The sequence below is a fragment of the Alligator mississippiensis genome, chromosome 3 (assembly GCF_030867095.1).
Source record: "Alligator mississippiensis isolate rAllMis1 chromosome 3, rAllMis1, whole genome shotgun sequence".
NCBI lineage: Eukaryota > Metazoa > Chordata > Crocodylia > Alligatoridae > Alligator > Alligator mississippiensis.
In genome coordinates, this window is record NC_081826.1 from 42,614,830 (window position 1) to 42,629,597 (window position 14,768).

A 14,768-nucleotide genomic window follows, 5' to 3' on the forward strand; every position below is an offset into this window, starting at 1 on the left:
CAAAGCATAAAGAGTCTTATGAATAAGGCACTAGCCTGAAATTCACAAGATCTGGGTTCCATTCTGTTACATATATATTCTTACCATGTCCATGTCACTTCACTATTTGTGCTCCATCACATCGTGCATGAGGTAATGTGACTACCAACTGTTTACTCACTCTTGTACCCTCCTCCCAGGGTGAAATTTGTGCATGCAGTAGAGAGATTTGTATGGTAGGATTTTTATCAGGTTTGGGGTTTTTTTTATTAATATACACTTTACTCTGTATTTATGTTAAAGGACACATGGTTGAAGAAATGTCTCCAGCTGGCACAGAATGGGGTGAGTTTTTTGGTAGTCTTTATTCATGTAGAACAGGGGCAGGCAAAATACGGCCCCCAGGCCAGATCCAACCCACCAGGCATTTTCATCTGGCCCATGGTGACCACCAACAAATTGTACCCCACCCAGGCCTTCCACCTACAAGGGTGGGGACAAGGTGCCCACATATACACATGCCCCCCACCAACATACCCTATTTCATCTCACTTGTATCCTCATGGGTGGAAAGGCCTGACCTGCTCAGCATGCAGCTTCCCACAAGGGCTGCTGCTGCCACTACTTGGCCTCCCTGGTGTCCTGCTTGCTCCCAGCAGCAGGTAGGGAAGCAGTAGGGATGGATGCAGAGCTGCAGGTGGGCAGGAGTGCAGAGCATGGGTCTGGGGCTGGTGGCAGTGCGGAGCCCAGGCCCAGGGGGCCAGCAAAAGCACAGAGCTCAGGTGGACAGTGTGTGGATGTGAGGGAGGGTGGGGGGACCCCCCCCACCACTCTCCCCCTGGTGTGCAGCCCCAGCAGGCAGCAGCAGCAGTAATGGACAGGGGTGCTCAGGGCAGGTCCCGTGGCAGGGGGCAGGGAAGGTAGCCAGCTCCAGCAAGTGGGGTTTCCTTTCCGTGCTGTGTGAGCTCAGGGGCTGCACATGCACAGCAGGGAACCCCAGCAATAGAGATGGCCTGGAGGGGGCTCCTCTCCACGATGTGCAGTGCTGGCTGTAGCCATGCACAAGAGCACAAGAGCTTCAAGTGCCCCTGCCTACAGCTGTACCCTGGGGGGGGTGCAGGGGTGGTCCCCACCCTCCCTCACCATCCACAAATGCCACACACCCACACCCTGCCCACACAACCCCACATATATACTCAACTTGCCAACATACCCTATGCCCCCACACACGCAGCCACACCCCTTCACACACCCCACACCCCACCACACCTCACCATATACACTCCCCACCATACACACACACACACACTCCCAATCACACCCCCATACAATATACAAGACTAAGAATTTCTTTTTGAGTTGTTATTTAATCACCTGTATATATACACTATGCAAATAAAAATCATGACAAAATCTTTTTTAATAAAATTAAAGTATCATAGAATCATAGAATCATAGAAGTAGGGTCAGAAGGGACCTTGTAGATCTTCAGGTCCGACTCTCTGCCTGGGAAGGAAGAAAACTGGGCTCAAATGACCCCAGCCAGGTAGGCATCAAGCCGCTTCTTAAAGACCCCCAGGGTAGGAGCCAGCACCACTTCCCTTGGAAGTCGATTCCAGATCCTAGGCACCCTAACTGTGAAGTAGTTCTTACGGATGTCTAATCTAAACCTACTCTCCAACAACTTGTGGCCGTTATTCCTTGTTATCCCGGGGGGCGCTAGGGGAAATAAGGTCCCCCCTAGTGAGTTTATAGACGGTCACCAGGTCCCCCCTCAGCCTTCTCTTGTGAAGGCTGAACAGGTTCAGGTCCCGTAGCCTCTCATTGTAGGGTCTGCCCTGCTGTCCCCAGATCGTGCAGGTGGCCCTCCTCTGGTCCCTCTCAATGTTGTCCACATCCCTCTTGAAGTGGGGTGCCCAGAACTGGACACAGTACTCCAGCTGTGGCCTGACCAGTGTCACATAGAGGGGGAGGATCACCTCCTTGGCCCTACTTGAGATACACCTGTGGATACACGATAAGGTCTGGTTAGCCCTGCCGACCGTGACCTCACATTGTCGGCCTATGTTCATCTTGGAATCAATGATAACTCCAAGATCCCTTTCTGCCTCCGGGCTCTCAAGAAGGGAGTTTCCCATCTTATAAGTGTGCTGCCGGTTACTACTGCCCAAGTGCAGCACCCTTCACTTGTCAGTATTGAAACGCATCCTGTTTTTCTTAGCCCACCCCTGCAACCTTTCCAGGTCTTTCTGCAGTTGTTTCCTCCCTGCTAACGTGCCCATCTCACCCCAAATTTTGGTATCATCAGCAAATTTGAACAGGTTGCTTTTCACCCTGTCATCCAAATCGCTGATAAATAAATTGAACAGTGCGGGCCCAAGGACCAAGCCCTGGGGGACTCCGCTGCCCACTTCCCCCCAGGTTGAATATGACCAGGTTACGAAATGCCTGGACACAAGAGGAGGGGTGGATGTCATATACTTAGACTTCAGGAAGGCCTTCGATACGGTATCCCACCCCATACTGGTGAACAAGTTAAGAGGCTGTGACTTGGATGACTACACAGTCCGGTGGGTGGCGAATTGGCTAGAGGGTCGCACCCAGAGAGTCGTGGTAGATGGGTCAGTTTCAACCTGGAAGGGTATGGGCAGTGGAGTCCTGCAGGGCTCAGTCCTTGGACCGATACTCTTTAATGTCTTCATCAGCAACTTGGACAAGGGAATGAAGTGTACTCTGTCCAAGTCTGCAGGTGACACAAAGCTATGGGGAGAAGTGGACATGCTGGAGGGCAGAGAACAGCTGCAAGCAGACGTAGACAGGTTGGACAAGTGGGCAGAAAACAACAGAATGCAGTTCAACAAGGAGAAATACAAAGTGCTGCACCTAGGGAGGAAAAATGTCCAGCACACCTACTGCCTAGGGAGTGACCTGCTGGGTGGCACGGAAGTGGAACGGGATCTTGGAGTCCTAGTGGACTCCAAGATGAATATGAGTCGGCAGTGTGACGAAGCCATCAGAAAAGCCAATGGCACTTTATCGTGCATCAGCAGATGCATGACGAATAGATCCAAGGAGGTGATACTTCCCGTCTATCAGGCGCTGGTCAGACTGCAGTTGGAGTACTGCGTGCAGTTCTGGGCGCCACACTTCAAGAGGGATGCGGATAACCTGGAGAGAGTCCAGAGAAGGGCCACTCGTATGGTTAAGGGCCTGTAGTCCAAGCCCTACGAGGAGAGACTAGAGAACCTGTACCTTTTCAGCCTCCGCAAGAGAAGGCTGAGAGGTGACCTTGTGGCTGCCTATAAGTTCATCACAGGGGCACAGAAGGGAATTGGTGAGGTTTTATTCACCAAGGCGCCCTGGTGGGTTACAAGAAATAATGGCCACAAGCTAGCAGAGAGCAGATTTACTTTGGACATTAGGAAGAACTTCACAGTTCGAGTGGCCAAGGTCTGGAACGGGCTCCCAAGGAAGGTGGTGCTCTCCCCTACCCTGGGGGTCTTCAAGAGGAGGTTAGATAAGCATCTAGCTGGGGTCATCTAGACCCAGCACTCTTTCCTGCCTATGAAGGGGGTCGGACTCTATGATCTATTAAGGTCTCTTCCGACCCTAACATCTATGAATCTATGAATCTATGACCCGTCCACCACCACCCTCTGAGTACGACCCTTCAGCCAATTCACAATCCATCTGACCGTGTAGGCATTGATGCCACAGTCACCTAGTTCTTTAATGAGGATGAGGTGGTCGACCGTGTCAAAGGTCTTGCTGAAGTCCAGAAAGACTAAATCCACGGCGACACCTGAATCCAATGCTTTTGTGACCTGATCATAAAAGGCAATCAGGTTGGTCTGACATGACCTGCCCCTAATGAAACCATGCTGGTTGCCCTTGAGCATCATCCCCGATGCCAGCCCATCACAGATGTGCTCCTTGATGACCTTCTCAAAGAGTTTCCCCAGGATTGAGGTAAGACTGACGGGCCTATAGTTGCCCGGGTCCTCCCTCCTCCCTTTTATAAGATGGGGACCACACTGGCTATCTTCCAATCATCTGGCACCTGGCCCAAGCACCATGAGCGCTCGTAAAGGTGTGCCAAGGGCCCTGCAATAACCCCTGCTAGCTCCCTCAACACCCTGGGGTGGAGAGCATCTGAACCTGCTGACTTGAACACGTCCAGCCCCTCCAGAAGCACTCTCACCCGGTCCTCCTCAACCTTAGGTCTTGAGGCGTTCCCCTCGAGTCCGTCTTGAATCATGATGGGGGAGTCCCGGTCCCTGCACAAGAAAACGGAGGTGAAGAATTTGTTAAAGAGGTCTGCCTTCTCCTCTGGCGCAACCACCAGATTGCCCAGTGTATCTTGCAGGGGCCCCACATTTCCCGGCGCCTTCTTCATCCTTCCTATATATTTGAAAAAGGACTTTTTATTATTTTTGATCTTGGACGCTAGTCCTAGCTCTATGTCCACCTTAGCTTTCCTAACAGCCCCCCTACAGGCCCGAACAGTGGAGGTATACTCCTCTTTGGAGATCGCTCCCCCCTTCCACCGGGTGTACGCCACCTTTTTGGCAACCAGGCATTCCCGGACGTCCTTGGTGAGCCAGGGAGGCTTTTGGGCACTCTTGCCCCCCTTGCTTCTTGTTAGGATCATCACCCCTTGGGCCCTGAGTATCATCTCCTTAAGGAACGAGCACTCATCTTGGGCACTGAGTTCCCCTGCCCTCAAGAACCCCAGCGCCTCTCCCACCAATCTCCTTGACTCTTTGAAGTTGGCCCTCTTGAAGTCTAGGGCTACTGCCTTGCTGCAGGCCCTTGTCACCCTGCGCTGGATGATGAATTCCAGCAAGCAATGATTGCTATCACCCAGGTGGTCAAGGACCTGGAGCCCCCTTACCAGATCATCGCCTGTAGCCAGGACCAGGTCCAACAGGGCATTCCCTCTGGTGGGACTATACTATATGTTATAGTAGGTGTTGACTTTTAGTGTACGATTTGTTTTTTTTCTGGTTCTAAGATGGCAAACCCCCTCTTAAAAGGAATATTTCCAGGGGCAAGGGGAGGGACTTCTGGTAGCAACAGTCAGGGGTTAGGGATGGGACTTCCAGTCCCAAGATGGTGACCAGGGGGTGGGGCAACTGTCAAGGGGTGGGGATACCCTTGTGGTCTTCAAAAGTTCACCAAACCTTGTTAAGAGGCCCTCCAGCTGAAATAATTGCCCACAGCTGAGGTAGAATCTTGTTTTACAGTCTTATCCTGACTTCCCAGAAAGTTCTGTGTCTACCTTCTTAGTAGCTTGTCTTTTCAGAAAAGTTCCGTTGTGCCTGATGAGCAGAACTGGTGAATCTAGTTGTAGGACATTAGTCTTCTACATGCACTAGAGAAGACTAGGAGGCAACACAAGATGAACAATGATAAAGGTTAGGCAACCATTGAAGAAGAGCAGATTACAACACACAATATGTCTGCATGTTTCTCTCCCTCAGACTGCACCAGTCCCCATCCCAGAGTATTAGGTGATTGTTTAGATGCACTGTGCCCAACCCATAGTGTACCTTGAAGCCATGTATGAGACCTTGAACTTGATTCCATAGGAAGACAGAGAAGAGATCAGAGGACAGGTCAGTTTGGCTGAGAGTAGCTCAGATTGAAGAAGGGACATGCTTTCGTTTGTTTAGTCCTATACTGTATTACACCTGTACTAGGGTTTCCTAACTGCCAACAGCTTCATGGTCAAGTATTTTTTCTTTGTAGCAGCCCAGATAGGTAATTGCAAAGACATATATATAGCAAAGGACATGTCATCTTCTACCAAGATGGGTTAGAATATCCTATGCAGCCAGAGCTGGTTACAAGCATTACTCATAGATAGTGCCATGTGGGTTTAGGATTAGTAAGGAATCCAGGAGCAGTTCTAAACTACAGACTGAATCAACCACATATGGTTGTGTACCTTTGGTCAAAAGGGAGTGCCCCATGCCAGCAAACCTTTCAAAATGTCTTCTTTTGCCCACCTCCATCTTGCTTGGGCTTAGCCAGCTATTCTTAATCCATGAAGTGATTTCATTCAAGCACTCAGCCACACTAATGGTAGTTGCATGCTTGGGCAAGGTGAAGGAAAAGCAGGATGTTGATTTCTGTGATGTGTCACAGACTTCCTATGTGGCTTTGTCCAAGTTTTTTTGTCTTTCTGGACTTCAGTTTCCCCTAAGCACAGTAACGATAACACTAATCTTAACCTACCCCTCATGGGTAACATAAGGAGCAAGAAACTACACAGAAACATGAGGATAAATTCATTATTGTTTGGGATTTTGGTTGTAGCCATGTCGGTCTAAGGACATAGGCAGGGAAGGTTATTTGGGTAGACGTGATATCTTGTATTAGACCAACAGTTTTATTAGTTGGTCTAATAAAAGATATCACATCTACCCAAAGAACCTTGCCTGCTTATTGTTTGGGAGGTACTCTGGTGTTATGGTAAGGAGACCCAAGTAAGTCACTTTCCTCAACATCATACTTAATACAATTGTGGGGTGGATACTAGCAGCTGCTTAGGAGTACATGGTAAAACTAATCAACAGTTGTGGAGAGAAACTAAAGTTAATTGGGTTGCTTCACCTGCTAGCTTCTGCTGGCAGGTTCCCTCCCTGAAGAGCTCCTCAACCAGCCCTCCCAAGCAATCACAGTCTTTTCAACAAACAAACAAAACCAAATCTTTTTCTCCTATCCCAAACACAAGAAGGGGAGCACCTTTTGCTCTGGCCCCAGCACTACAGCATGGCCTTTCCTTAGAGCACACTGTTCCACTCACAGCTTGCTTCCTCATCTCATCTGCTTGCTCTTCTGGGAACTTTTAAAGCTCCTAGCAGGATACTTCCTGCTTATCCAAAGCAAAGCTGCAGAGTGTTTCTCAACTGGGCTGACTGTCCCTTCTTAAAGGGACAGACTGCCCTGTTATACACATTTATACCAAATTAAAATTATAGGGTGTTAAGCATGCAGAATGTAAGTACCCAACACGAACTTTTAGGCCAAAGTCTGACTATTTATAAAATATATTTTTAACATTTAAATATGGATCAGCTGTTTAGCAGTATGACTAACTAGCATAGAGTTTATTTGGTATAATTATAAAATAAAGTTCAAAAGGTTAATTAAGTTACTGACATTCTAGAAGTTGGGAAATTTTCTGTCCCAGATGGTTTAACAGGTGACTCCTGTAAATTACACAGTATATTACAGAGGCATCCTCTAGCCTTGCTGTAGTAAGGAGTTGGTCAGCATTTCCATTATAAACCCCTATTTTCAAAGTTTATTACTTAGCCATAAAAATGTACTCCAGCCTGTATCTTGGCATACTACAGAGTTGCAGGTTGTGATCAAATGTTTTATGTTACAAAAAGTACAAAAATAATCATCATAACTGCTTTTAAATCAATGTGACATTTGTAACTGGTCTATTTAAAACCAAAATCCATGTCATTTTCATAACTGTTCTTAATTAGATTTAACAGGGCTTTGTTTCTTCATAGCTCTGACTTTCTTCCTAACTGATCCTAAACCCATGTTAATGAATTGGTGATATGACAATTATTTTTACAGCAAGAGACTTTCATGTCATAAAGAAAAGGAATATACAACAGAGCTGTGCAAAATTTCACCAGCTGTTTCGTTTTGACACTGTTTTGACCAATTTCAAGGTTGAAACAGCAAAACTGAAATAAAACAAAGGCCCTCGAAATAGTCTCGAAACAAAATGAGGCTGGTCGAAACTTTTCAAAAGTCAAAACATTTTGACCATAGGCTGGGGTTGGGAAGTCAGTCCAGCTGGGCTGATTTCCCATCCCCAGCACAAGATCCGGTATGGGGCGGAAGGCAATCCAGCTGGGCTGCCTTTCACCCCCAGCTCAATCTAGCACAGGGGACAGGAAAGCAGCCCAACTGGGCTGCCTTCCGCCCCCAGCACAATCTAGCGTGGGGATGGGAAGTCAGCCCAGCTGGTCTGACTCCCCATCCCCAGCAAAACTCGAAACAGCATCAAAGCAACCTTTCTGTTTCAACGGAACAGAACAGAACAGCTGTTTCAACTCAAAATGAAATTCGAGATGAAACACTGTTCCATCGAACCGTCAAAACTCAAGGCGAAATGGAACGGTGCCATTTCACACAGCCCTAAAATACAGCAACAACTAAGAGACATAAGAAATTGACCACTCATCTTCTAGTGACTGCAAGAATTACAGTTGCAAAAATATGGAAGAGAAGTGGCACCCCTAAAATTGCAGGTTTCAAAATTTTGCAAAGTTTTAGTAACAAAGAAGTTGTCTTGTAAAGTTAGCATTCTAGGGTGCTTGTACACATGACGAAAATTGCCCATTTTTGCGGTTTAATTGCATCACATTGTACATGTGTGGGCATTTTATGTGATTCAAATGAGTTTGCTACATTGCAAACTAAACCACATGTTGTAGCAGGGCACTAAGGTGCCTGTTACTCGTAAAGCAGAGATAATTACCCAGGTGCAGGTTGCTAGGGGCAACCAGAGTGAGCTAGTGACCCACACCTGCCAGTGGTCAGCTGACCGGAAGGGGCAGGGCCTGGCTCACATTTAAACGCCAGGGCTGAGTCTAGGCAGGGGGTTTCCTGCCACCAGCCAAGGGGGGAAGGAGCTCTCCCAGAGAAGAGGGGGAGGCCTTACTGTAGGAGCAGCTTCTGTCACTGCAGAGGGACAGAGGATTCCCTGGTATGGTTTGAATTATTATAGCTGGGGGGGTGCTTGTGTTTTGTTTGCTATTTAGGCTATTAGGGGGATGGAGGAGGCCTCATTTTGGGGGGCCCACTCTGGAGTGGAAGGCTTGGCACCAGGAAGGGTGCAGCTTTTGGGGCACAGACCCTGGCACTAGTGAAGACATAGCTTTTTGGGGCATAGACCCCAGAGCCAGTAAGGGTGCAGCTTTATCGGGGGGGCACAACCCCTGGCACCAGTGAGGGCACAGCTTTTGGGGGCATAGACCCTGGTGCCAGTGAGGTGCAGAGGGAGACAGGGCTGCAGAGAGCCCAAGTGCCATTAAGGGCACAGTTTGGGATGACACAAACCCCAGTACTCAAGGGATAATTGTAGAAGGCCAGGGAGGCCTGGTGCACCTGGGGGTGTGGGTACATTTTTGTTTTTGTTTGGACTGGTGGTATCATGCCCTGGTTTTGAACTTGCGACCCCCTTGCTATGGGGCCGGTGCCTGTGCCTCTGGGCCAGGGAGTGCTGTGCTCCAGAAAGGAGCAGGAAAGGGGACCATGAGCCTCCAGGCACTGGAAGGAAAAGCTAGAGCCTCGGAGTGGAACCCTGGTTGGTGGGTTTGGACGGGGAGGCCTAGCTAGAGGAAAAAAGGGGTCTGGCCATCCTAGGAGAGACCCCAACATACCCAGTATAATAGGCAGTCTCCCGCTCGCATAATAATTTCCATCAAGACATGGCAGAAGAGATTAGGACGGCACAGAAGGATTCCAAGAGGGCTCCAAGGGCACCCCACGCAAGGCACGGATGACCAGGAAGATGGCACTGGGGAGGGCAACCTGTTACACATCTTCATGTACTTTATTTTACAACGTAGCTATTTGTAAAGTTGCAGCCTTTGATGGTTCACACACCCCCCACCCCCCCACCCCCACTAGGAGAGGCAGGCTGAAGGCAGAAGTAGCAAGAGGCCTGGTCATTTTTTTTTTTTCTGCAGAGTCTGCCCACGTCTCCTGCGGCCAGGGGGCAAGCTGCCAGTGAGCTGAGCAGTCCCAGTCCTTCCCTCCAAGGTGGCAGCATCCCTGGAGCCACCTTAGCTAGCTGCTAGCAGGTGAGTGCTGCCCCAGATCAGGCTCAGGGAATAGTTTGATTGGGCTGGGTGCTGCCTGCGAGCTGGGGCAGCACTCACCTGCTAGCTGCCCACCCGGGTGGTCCTGGGAGGCATCGCCCCCATGAAGGGATGGCCTCAGTGTCCTGCCCCCTCCATCCTCTGCAGCTTATGACCTGCCAGCAGTTTTCCACCCAGCCACAGGAGAGGTGGCCAGGCTCCACAGAAAAAAAGTATCAGGTCTCTTGCTTTTTTTTTTTTCTCAGCAGAGCCTGCCTGTGCAAGTTGCTGCCAGGCTGTGTAGCCTCTGAACTGCATGGGGATCCGGTCTTTCCCTCTGTGGTGGTGTCACTTCCCAGAGCCTCCTGGGTGGGGTGCTACTGGGCAGGTACTGCCCCAGCTTGCAGGCAGCACCTGCCAGATCCAACTCTTCCCCAAGCCTGTGCAGGGAGCAGTGCCCAGCAGGCTTCCAGTGCATGGGCTTATGGAAGAGTTGGATCCAACAGGTGCTGCCTGTGAGCTGGGGCAGCACCCACTCACCAACACCCAACCCGGGTGTACCCAGAGGGCACTGCCACTGTGAAGGGAAGGAGTGCGCCCCCCCTGCAACTCAGGGGATGCATGTCACAGGGGCAGCTTGTGCAGGCAGGCTCTGATGAGAAAAAGAAGTGGCAAGGGGCCTGATCCTTTTTTTTTTTTTTTTTTTTTTCCACAGAGACTGCCCACCTGTCTCACTGGACTCTGAGCTGTGGGGGGGGCCCACCTTCCATCCATGGTGGCAGCACCCTCTGGGTGGCACCCGCTCACTAGCAGCCCACCCAGGCAGCCCCAGGGAGTGCCGCCACTGCAAAGGGAAGGACTAAGGCCCCCTGCAATTCAGGGGCCACTCAGCCAGAAGAGATGTGGACAGGCTCTGGGGAAAAAAAAAAAAAAAAGGATCAAGCCCCTCACCATAACAGTGGTCGTAGCCCCTAAATTGAAATGGTGGGTTTTTAATCATTGCAATTAAAAAAATACTGTTTCAATTTAGGGGATTAAACTGCTTTTACGTATACAAATGGCCCTACAGGAGAGAAGGAAAAAAACGCTTAATTGGAAATTAGGTGGAAATCTTTGGATTTTGCTTTAAAAAAAAAATTAAAAAAAAATCTTTCTCCAAACCAGAAAGCTTGAGAAACCTTTTTGCATACTGAAGAAAAGTGCAAGTTGTTTGGGTTAACACTTAAGAATAAATTTGGAATACTTTTTAAATTTTAAAGTAGAGACAAGTAGAAGATAGTTTGATTTACAATATGTAGAGTTCTAGTGAAAAAGAGGAGGTGAATTATTATATAGAGATGAAGAAATCCCAAAGCTTAACATTGATGGAAATATTAAGGAGATGTCAGAGATTGAAAAGAAGAGAAGAAAAGAAAACAAGGTTATTGTGGACATTGACTTAAGTTAAAGGAGCACTGGTGATGGAAGATAAATATCTGTCGATATTGAATGTCTCTTTAAATTTTAAATCTGTTGTTTGATAAGTTGGATTAGTTAATAAATAAGGTTAAAAAAATAACAAAGGGAATATGAATTAATTACGTCAAGCTTAGGCAGACCGAGAACTAGACTATCAGGAAGAAAGCCATAAACATAGGGATCTTCATTATTTTCAAAGGGATCCTACAAAAACAAAAGCCTGACTGTGACTTGATCCTTCACTTTTTAGGTGCCTGTCTAGTACCAGTGACCATGGCAGACCTCTCTGCACTCCTAAGGAATACATTGCAGGTAGGGTTCAAATTACACTCTGACTCTTGCGGGGGGTCTGTGGCAGTGGCAGCCAAAAACCAGAACCCAAGTTTTCAGAAAATTCCACAATTTTATTTTATTCATAACTACCTTCTTTGTGCCAGTGCAGTTATTACCCGATCCTTAGGGTTTGCCCAATTAGTAGAACCTTCTTTTACATGTCCTTCTCATAACTGGCCCTTTAAATGTAGGAGGCTCAAACATTTGATTGTTGCAGTCTATACCCTCCATTCCTTCCAGCTAAAAAAGCACTTTTGGCTCATACATGGTTTTCCTTTTCTCTTATTCCAGAGGAGCCTGGACAGCCTGACAGATGGTTTTTATATTACATTATGTTAGGTTTCATCACTAGTTATAGACCTGGAAAAAGTAAAAGCCCGGTATGTAATTATGTGTCTGTACATATACTGTATATGAGATTCCACTTAATGGTCATATAATTGTTCCCTGTAAAGAATGTGGGATTCCATTTCTTTTCTTTACATGGCTGAAACAGGTGTTACCTTGATTAAACCTTCTGTTGTCATTATCAGGGGCTAATCTCCTGGTCCCCAAAGGTTTCAGAAGCAATGTGTTGAGTCTAGTAAGGAGATGAGTAGGTTCCCTACATGGGGAAACCCCATGACATTTGAGTCTGAAGGAGTCTCATGCCTTATAATGCATCAATGAAAGCTAAGGGAGGATGATTATGAATATGGTTGAGCCTCAGCTTCTTGTTAGGAGAATTTAAAGCAGATTCTAACGGTCATTCTAATATAACATTCCACAATTAAATTAAATGATGTTTCTAGTCTTAAAACCCTTTGTAATCTGATGTTAAAAAGGGCAAAAGAAGATTTTTGCCAGAACTGTAATTACCAAGGGCCAGATGGACATTACCAGGGATCCAGGTTTTCCGTTTCCCACAGAAAAATGGAGTAAACCACAGATTTTACCTCTTAATGGAGGCAAATGCAGATTTCTCATTTTACCAGAGAAGCCTGCAGATTTTTCAATTTTGCAATAAGCTCCCTGCAGGCCGGCAGAGTTTCAGCTTGCAGGGAGCTGGGAGAGAGCAGGAGGAGGGCGGTCAGGCAGGGGGAGCCATGGGCATGCCCCAGTCAGCCCAGAGAGCAGCTCCTGCAGGTAAGTAGGTGGGGGAGGTGGTATTGAGCCTCTGTAGGGAGGGAGGGAGGAGTTGGGTACGGCAGGAACTGGGGCTGCTGCCCAGCCAGACAGTGTGTGGGGTTTGGGGCCTGGGGCTACAATGTGCAGCAGCAGGGCCCCAGCTGGGAATAGGATGGGGCTGTGGGCAGCTTGTCTGGAGGGCAGGGGGGGAGGGCAAGGATGGCTCCCCAGCTCTGCACGCAATCCCAAGAAGCAGGGGGGACCTGTGACCCCCAGATCTGTGCATGGGGCAGGGGTGGAGGCGGGTACAGGTGTGGGCTGTGGGCTCAAGCTCCCATCCTTCTGCCCTACCGGGGCCTCCGCAGCCCAGCGGGCGTGACCCGGTGCTGCAGGGAACAGTGAGGCCGCTGCAAGCTCCATGCTGCCCTGGTGACACATCCAATGCATGCAGGGCAGCTTTGATAACACAGGAGGCACGTCATCAGGGCAGCACGGAGATTGCAACAGCAGGCAGCTTCTCCACACAGCCCCACTGTTCTCTGCTGTGCTGGGTCATACTCACTGGGCTGTGGAGACTCCAGGGTAGCGTAGCAGTGTGGGAGCCCAAGCTTGCAGCCCACACCAACCCTGCTCACACGTATGGGTTACACAGGTCCCTCCTGCCTCCCGGGGAGTGCATGCAGCAACAGGGAGCTGTGCCCCCTCACTCCCCACCTGAGCATGCAGCCTGCCTCACACTCAGATCTGGGGGGCACGGGTCCCCCCCTGCCCTCTCGGGAGTGCTTGCAGGAGTAGGGAGCCAGCCTCCTGCACTCAAGGCCACAGCAGGCAAGCAGCAAGGGGAATCCAGGCTCCACTCTGCTGTAGCAGTTGCAGCCTCCTGCCAGAGGCAGGGGGCTGTGGACCTAGGGCGAGGACCCCATAGCCCTGGCAGCTAGGATCCCCCTCCGAAAGGTCTGGAGAGGAGGCAGTGGGCTGTAGGGGGGAGTGAGGGGCACTGGCAGGGCCAGGGGGCTGTGAGGGGGAAAGTGGGGGTCACCAGCCTAACCAGGGGCTGTGGGGGGGAGTGAGTGGCATTGGCAGGGCTGGGAAGAGGCTGTGGGGAGAATGAAGGGCACCAGCAGGGATGTGGGGGGCCTTTTATTTTAACCATAGATTTGGGGGGGTTTAACATAGAAGTTGCAATTTTTTAGCAGAAAAATTTGTGATTTTTTTTTTTTTTTTTTTTTTTTTTTTTTTTTTATCAGGGAAAACCAGGATCCCTGGACATTACACAGCTTGTCTTGAATAAAATATAAGCCAAAAGACTTTGTTATTCCTTAAGTACTTTCTAAATAAATAACATCTCACTAATTAGGGAAGCTCAGAACAGATCCATTAAAGGGAGGAATTTGCCAGATTGTGCATATCAGACTGGAATGTGATTCACCAGACAGTAATAAAATTCAAACTCAAGTTTACTATGCTTTGATGCAAACAAAAAGTTTTTAAAAAGCACTTGGCATAGTCAATTCTTTGCCTTATTGGAAGTCTTTAATCATTAGAAGTTTAACTTAGTACATGCTGGGCATGTCTACACGTGCATTTATGTCGGCTTAAATTTACTGTGCAGTAAGCAGGAATAGGCCAGCATCTATACATGCAGGTGTTTCATAGATTCATAGATTGCAAGGCTGGAAGGGACCTCTGAAAATCATTGGGTCCAGCCCCCTGCACCAGGCAGGAAAGACAATTGGGGTCAGGTGACCTCAGCAGGATGACCATCCAGTCTCCTCTTGAACATTTCCAAGGTAGGCAATTGCACTACCTCTGAAGGAATCTTATTCCACAGTCTGGACACCCTGGCTGTGAAGAAGTTTTTCTTAATGTTAAACCTGAAATGGTCTTCCAGGAGTTTATGGCCATTACTCCTGGTTATCCCCAAGGGCACCCTGGTGAACAATTGTTCACCGAGCCCTTGATGTACGTCTGTGATGTAGTGATAAGCCGCTATCCAGTCCCCTCTCAGTCTTCTCTTTTTCAGGCTGAAAAGTCCCAGGTCCCTCAGCCTTT

General features: G+C 48.7%; 1 long non-coding RNA gene across 1 annotated transcript; it reads left to right on the forward strand.

Annotated features, from left to right (window-relative positions):
* The first annotated feature begins 8,575 nt into the window (after nt 1–8,575).
* Nucleotides 8,576–14,157, forward strand: LOC132249071 (uncharacterized). Its single transcript, XR_009460459.1, has 5 exons — nt 8,576–8,722; nt 9,708–9,821; nt 11,527–11,588; nt 11,901–11,989; nt 13,964–14,157. It is a non-coding gene; the product is annotated as an uncharacterized LOC132249071 (long non-coding RNA).
* Nucleotides 14,158–14,768: the final 611 nt, after the last annotated feature.